This window comes from Eretmochelys imbricata, chromosome 1 (assembly GCF_965152235.1).
Source record: "Eretmochelys imbricata isolate rEreImb1 chromosome 1, rEreImb1.hap1, whole genome shotgun sequence".
Taxonomy (NCBI): Eukaryota; Metazoa; Chordata; order Testudines; family Cheloniidae; genus Eretmochelys; species Eretmochelys imbricata.
Window position 1 is genome coordinate 208,853,953 of NC_135572.1, and position 7,627 is coordinate 208,861,579.

Consider the following 7,627-nt stretch of genomic DNA (forward strand, 5'->3'; position numbering starts at 1 on the left):
CCAAGAAGTTCCTTCCTCAGAGTGTCCCTTTGTATGCACTGATAACTAACCAGAACAAAAGTGGTATTTCTTTCCCTAAAAGGCCTCTCCTCTATCCTTTCTCCTTTCCCCACCTGCAGCCACTCTTCTGTTAGGCAATTCTCCTTCAGCAGACATTTTCTGTCAGATCAAGTTTTGCTGGATGCCCCTGAGACCAGGGTAACCTCTGCCCCATGCTGATGGATTGAATAAAGCCACTAATCATTAAGTGAAAGTTACACCAGACAATGTTGGGAGTGAAGTGGGGGAGGGGGGGAGAGGGATAGACAATTTTCTGACTCTAGGACTTGGCAGATTTCACAACAAAACAGCTGGTGGCGAGACACAGGTGCTGATGGAATACATTAATTACTGTCGTCAAGGTTTTAGACACACTTGCAAATTGCTGGTAATACCAGCATGCTGGATTATCAGAGAAATTGTCTGAAAAAAAAAAAGAAAACTAGAAAGAAGCATCTGAATCAGGCCCATACATTAGCTACAGAGGCAAGCCCAGCTGCTGTGGCCTGTGCATTCCTCAGCCTCTCTCAGTCCACAGCTCCACAAAACACACATACACTTGTTCTGATCATACTGAGGCCCCTTGGGGCCCCTTTCAGTCTCTATTATTATAATTACATACAACAAAGTATATTAAGCACCTCACAGGCACATAAAATAGACTCAGCCCTGCCCCCTGAATTGCTTACAGTCCAAAGGTAGACATGGTATGCAGTTAGTAAAAGCAACGAACAATGGGAGAGCAATGGGTAGGGAAGACAAGGCTTATTATCATTAGATCATGTTGTGACTTAGGTTTGTTATAAGTGTTTCTTGTTCACTGTGATCTATCTGTCTACACACACTGTATAGGTTTTTATGAAACCAATAAACAAAATAATCAATATTTGCATTTGGTATGTTTCCTCCAATCTAATAATGCCTTCACTGGTCCTAAGGGCAGATTCACAAAGGGAGTTAGGTGCCTAATACGGCAAGTAGGCACATGAATCCCAGAATCAGGATCAATTGGGATTCAGATACTCCTACTCAGCTATTGCCAAACAACTGTAGGTGTCTAAAATTGCTTGGCACTTAAATTTTTGCAATAGTTCTCTTCACAGTGGCAGCTCACTCTAGGCATCCAGCTGCATAAGGATCAGAGAGATGCACAAACGAGGGAAAGATAGGCTTTCTCTACCTAACTTTCCATGGGGCCCAAGCCAGTAAGCATGCTCAGAGCTCACCTACCAGATCGGATCCCCAGCACACAAAATGGGTGGGGGAGGAGGAGAGCCTCCCTCTTTACTTTTAGCCTAGTACTTAGGGTACTCGCCAGGGAGGTGAGAGACCCCTGGTTCAAGTTCCTATTCTCCCTAAGGGGCAAAAGGGCCCTGCCACTTCTCAGGTGAGTGCCCCAGCCACTGAGCTACAGGGTATTCTGATGCAGGGCTCCTTCAGGCTCTGCCGTTGAAGCTGTTCCATTGGTACAAATGGGATTAGAGACTAGGAGTTCCTGACTCGACCGTACTTGTCAGCCCATTTTTAAGTGCAGGGGAGAGAGACAAACCTCATTCCCAGACAATAGATAGGAACTTGTTGAGAGTGGGGGCAGTTTCTGTAGTGCAGGCCTAGAGTGATTCCAACAGCCTAGGGACTGGCTCTTTCCTGAGATAAGCCATTTCTTTCCTACCCCTACCTGCCACTTGACATGGGCTGGGATATAGATCAGACCACAGCTCTCAAACCAGTCATTAAGGGAAAAAGCAATTGACCTTTTTTGCTTGCATTAACTTTCCCTAGTTGAGCTCCACTGGTGAATTGTTTATTTTGAAAGAGATTCTGTCACTGCTACCAGACCAAAGAGACAAAATAATGTGATTAATATTGTTTGTTTTGGTTGGAGGAAAGTACTCTGAACCTATAACAAATACCCGCTTGTTAGCAAATGGAACGGTATAATTAAGACAGCCTTTCCAGTTGTTTTAACAAGATTTTGGCTCTCTCTCTCTCTCGATCCCATTTTTAATGATATACCAATTTCCTGCCCTTCTTGCTAGCAGATGCCTTTCCAATAAAACAGACAGCTTTGATTTTCATTTTAGCATGAATTCTCAGTCTTAATTTATTCATCTGCAGTCCACCCACCACACTCTTCATGTGCTAAATGGCTGTTAATCGCTAAAAAATTAATAAGGTATTTAACACCAAAAAAAAGTTTTTAAAAATAATCTTTCTGTTGATAGGTGGAAAGACTCATATTTTTCTCACATTCCCAAAGCTCAGCTATTTCCAGGCAAGCATGGCAACAAAGTGAACCTTTCTGCAAACTCACCTAGGCCCCTCACCCCCAATAAATCAGAAACTCTCCTTTTGTAAAATTGAGTCTCAGCCAGTTTATTTTAATAGCAGAAATGCTGTCAGTTTGTGAGCAGCCAAGCAGGCCCTGGAAGATTTGTAGGTGTTGAAGGCATGAAGAGAAGGACCTTTTTCAGTGCAGCTGATAATCAGTACTGCCAGTCCCTCCTCTGGGGCTTGGGGAGATGCAGCTTTGGCAGGTTTGGGCAGTAAACTATTTCGGAAAAGTTATTTTTATTTCACTTAAGTAGCTCTTTAAGACCTGCAAAAATCCTGAAATTTAGCACTGAGGTAAGATCTACCCTGGGGCAAAGAATCTGCACCTTATTTATTATTTGTCATCTCTGCTGGGTGCACAGGATTTTCTGTAGACTGCAATTTTCAGTTCCTGCTATTATCTGGGAGGTACCATCTTTCCCTCTGATGTCACTAGCTCTTATCTAAGGAAATCTGGGCGTGGTCAGTATTTGGATGGATGGCTGACTCATGGCCAGGAAAAATTGCTGCAGGATGTGGTGATAGTGATTGAATAAGGTAGGTTGTACAGCAGCATTCACCCCAATGACCTTGGCTGGTGCAAGAGGGTGCTGTGCTATAGGAAGTGGTGTGCGTGGTGGAGGATGGAGCACTCTCTCCTTTGTGAGGTTGGTAAATAAACATCATTACCCATATTTTACAGAGGGGAAGACTAAGGTACAAATAAAGAAGTGACTTGCATGCACTGGATCAGCTAATCTCAGACACCAGAAAAGAGAATTTTACCCCATATCCTTCCAAGCAAATAATTTGCTAAGTGATCCCCTTTCTCCTTTGATACTCTTAAGTCAAACACAAGTTATTGGGGTCAATATGGGAGCCTCAGCCAGTTGGGTGAAATTCTATGTCCTGTGTTATGCGGGAGATCAGACTAGATGATCTAATGTGCCCTTCTGGCCTTAAAAATCTCTATGCATCTCCATCAACCTCCCGACAGGTTTCTCTTTAAAACTGAGTTTGATTCAAATTTAGAGATGGGCTGGATACAAAAGCCAAGATCAGAACAATCCCCAACCTTGGAGGTATTTGGAATCTGAACCTGAAGTTTAATAACCCCCCACAAAATGCCAAATCTGAACAACCCCAAACTGTGAAGCGTACAAAAATGCATCCAGGTCTAATTTTGTTAAAATCAGATTTAATACATTTGTTGTCAGAGGGACTGAATTGCTTGAGGGATTGGTAATAGGTTATGGAGCTTCCCACCCCATCTACACCCATTCTAATCCAGCTCAGGACATAGTGACTGAAGTGATTACCATCTAAAGGCTGGTCAATAGCATGTGTGAAATGAACTGGCCATCTGAGTCTAGTTCCTGATGAACAGGGTTCTACATAATTTTAAAATGCCCTAAACTCAGTGGCGGGTACATATTGCCTCTATATAAATCCATGGTACACCCACATCTTGAATACTGTGTGCAGGTGTGGTCACCCCATCTCAAAAAAGATATATTGGAATTGGAAACGGTTCAGAAAAGGGCAACAAAAATGATTAGGGGTATGGAACAGCTTCCATATGAGGAGAGATTAATAAGATTGGGACTTTTCACTTTGGAAATGACACAACTAAGGGGGAATATGATAGAAGTCTATAAAATCATGACTGATGTGGAGAAAGTGAATAAGAAAATGCTATTTACTCCTTCATATAACACAAGAACTAGGGGTCACGGAATGAAGTTAATAGGCAGCAGGTTTAAAACAAACAAAAGGAAGTCTTGTTTACACAACGCACAATCAGTCTGTAGAACCCCTTGCCAGAGGATGTTGTGAAGGCCAAGACTATAAAAGCATTCAAAAAGAACTAGATAAATTCATGGAGGATAGGTCCATCAATGGCTATTAGCCAGGATAGGCAGGGATGGTGTCCCTAGCCTCTGTTTGCCAGAAGCTGGGAATGGGCGACAGGGGATAGATCACTGGATGATTGCCTGTTCTGTTCATTCCCTCTGGGGCACCTGGCATGGGCCACTGTCGGAAGTCAGGATACTGGGCCGGATGGACCTTTGGTCTGACCTAGTATGGCTGTTCTTATGTACCATCATGGCTGACTCAGCCCTTTATTTTTGGATGAAGTTCTTTGATGAAAGATCTAAAAAGGAACACCTAGGTGCTGCAGTAGATGACACACTTCCCTCTGCATCACAGAATCCTAGAATATCCGGGTTGGAAGTGACCTCAGGAGGTCATCTAGTCCAACCCCCTGCTCAAAGCAGGACCAATCGCCAATTAAATCATCCCAGCCAGGGCTTTGTCAAGCCTGACCTTAAAAACTTCTAAGGAAGGAGATTCTACCACCTCCCTAGGTAACGCATTCCAGTGTTTCACCACCCTCCTAGTGAAAAAGTTTTTCCTAATGTCCAACCTAAACCTCCCCCACTGCAACTTGAGACCATTACTCCTTGTCCTGTCCTCTTCTACCACTGAGAATAGTCTAGAACCATCCTCTCTGGAACCACCTCTCAGGTAGTTGAAAGCAGCTATCAAATCCCCCCTCATTCTTCTCTTCTGCAGACTAAACAATCCCAGTTCCCTCAGCCTCTCCTCATAAGTCATGTGTTCCAGACCCCTAATCATTCTTGTTGCCCTCCGCTGGACTCTCTCCAATTTCTCCACATCCTTCTTGTAGTGTGGGGCCCAAAACTGGACACAGTACTCCAGATGAGGCCTCACCAATGTCGAATAGAGGGGAACGATCACGTCCCTCGATCTGCTCGCTATGCCCCTACTTATACATCCCAAAATGCCATTGGCCTTCTTGGCAACAAGGGCACACTGCTGACTCATATCCAGCTTCTCGTCCACTGTCACCCCTAGGTCCTTTTCCGCAGAACTGCTGCCTAGCCATTCGGTCCCTAGTCTGTAGCTGTGCATTGGGTTCTTCCGTCCTAAGTGCAGGACCCTGCACTTATCCTTATTGAACCTCATCAGATTTCTTTTGGCCCAGTCCTCCAATTTGTCTAGGTCTCTCTGTATCCTATCCCTGCCCTCCAGCGTATCTACCACTCCTCCCAGTTTAGTATCATCCGCAAATTTGCTGAGAGTGCAATCCACACCATCCTCCAGACCATTTATGAAGATATTGAACAAAACCGGCCCCAGGACCAACCCCTGGGGCACTCCACTTGACACCGGCTGCCAACTAGACATGGAGCCATTGATCACTACCCGTTGAGCCCGACAATCTAGCCAACTTTCTACCCACCTTATAGTGCATTCATCCAGCCCGTACTTCTTTAACTTGCTGACAAGAATACTGTGGGAGACCATGTCAAAAGCTTTTGCTAAAGTCAAGAAACAATACATCCACTGCTTTCCCTTCATCCACAGAACCAGTAATTTCATCATAGAAGGCGATTAGATTAGTCAGGCATGACCTTCCCTGGGTGAATCCATGCTGACTGTTCCTGATCACTTTCCTCTCCTCTAAGTGCTTCAGAATTGATTCTTTGAGGACCTGCTCCATGATTTTTCCGGGGACTGAGGTGAGGCTGACCGGCCTGTAGTTCCCAGGAGCCTCCTTCTTCCCTTTTTTAAAGATTGGCACTACATTAGCCTTTTTCCAGTCATCTGGGACTTCCCCCGTTCTCCACGAGTTTTCAAAGATAATGGCCAATGGCTCTGCAATCACAGCCGCCAATTCCTTTAGCACTCTTGGATGCAACTCGTCCGGCCCCATGGACTTGTGCACGTCCAGCTTTTCTAAATAGTCCCTAACCAACTCTTTCTCCACAGAGGGCTGGCCATCTATTCCTCATGTTGTGATGCCCAGCGCAGCAGTCTGGGAGCTGACCTTATAAGTGAAGACAGAGGCAAAAAAAGCATTGAGTACATTAGCTTTTTCCACATCCTCTGTCACTAGGTTGCCTCCCTCATTCATTAAGGGGCCCACACTTTCCTTGGCTTTCTTCTTGTTGCCAACATACCTGAAGAAACCCTTCTTGTTACTCTTGACATCTCTTGCTAGCTGCAGCTCCAGATGCGATTTGGCCCTCCTGATTTCATTCCTACATGCCCGAGCAATATTTTTATACTCTTCCCTGGTCATATGTCCAACCTTCCACTTCTTGTAAGCTTCTTTTTTATGTTTAAGATCCACTAGGATTTCACCATTAAGCCAAGCTGGTCGCCTGCCATATTTACTATTCTTTCGACTCATCGGGATGGTTTGTCCCTGTAACCTCAACAGGGATTCCTTGAAATACAGCCAGCTCTCCTGGACTCCTTTCCCCTTCATGTTAGTCCCCCAGGGGATCCTACCCATCTGTTTCCTGAGGGAGTCGAAGTCTGCTTTCCTGAAGTCCAGGGTCCGTATCCTGCTGCTTACCTTTCTTCCCTGTGTCAGGATCCTGAACTCAAACAACTCATGGTCACTGCCTCCCAGATTCCCATCCACTTTTGCTTCCCCCACTAATTCTTCCCAGTTTGTGAGCAGTAGGTCAAGAAAAGCTTCCCCCCAGCTGGCTCCTCTAGCACTTGCACCAGGAAATTGTCCCCTACGCTTTCCAAAAACTTCCTGGATTGTCTATGCACCGCTGTATTGCTCTCCCAGCAGATATCAGGAAAATTAAAGTCACCCATGAGAACCAGGGCGTGCAATCTAGTAGCTTCTGCGAGCTGCTGGAAGAAAGCCTCATCCACCTCATCCCCCTGGTCCGGAGGTCTATAGCAGACTCCCACCACTACATCACTCTTGTTGCTCACACTTCTAAACTTAATCCAGAGACACTCAGGTTTTTCTGCAGTTTTGTACCGGAGCTCTGAGCAGTCATACTGCTCCCTTACATACAGTGCTACTCCCCCACCTTTTAGAATCATAAATCATAGAATCATAAATCATAGAATATCAGAGTTGGAAGGGACCTTCGGAGGTCATCTAGTCCAACCCCCTGCCCAGAGCAGGACCAATGCCCAACTAAATCATCCCAGGCAGGGCTTTGTCAAGCCTGACCTTAAAAACTTCCAAGGAAGGGGATTCCACCACCTCCCTAGGTAACCCATTCCAGTGTTTCACCACCCTCCTAGTGAAAAAGTTTTTCCTAATATCCAACCTAAATCTCCCCCACTGCAACTTGAGACCATTACTCCTTGTCCTGTCATCTGCTATCACTGAGAATAGTCTAGAGCCATCCTCTTTGGATCCACCTTTCAGGTAGTTAAAAGCAGCTATCAAATCCCCCCTCATTCTTCTCTTCCGTAGACTAAACAATCC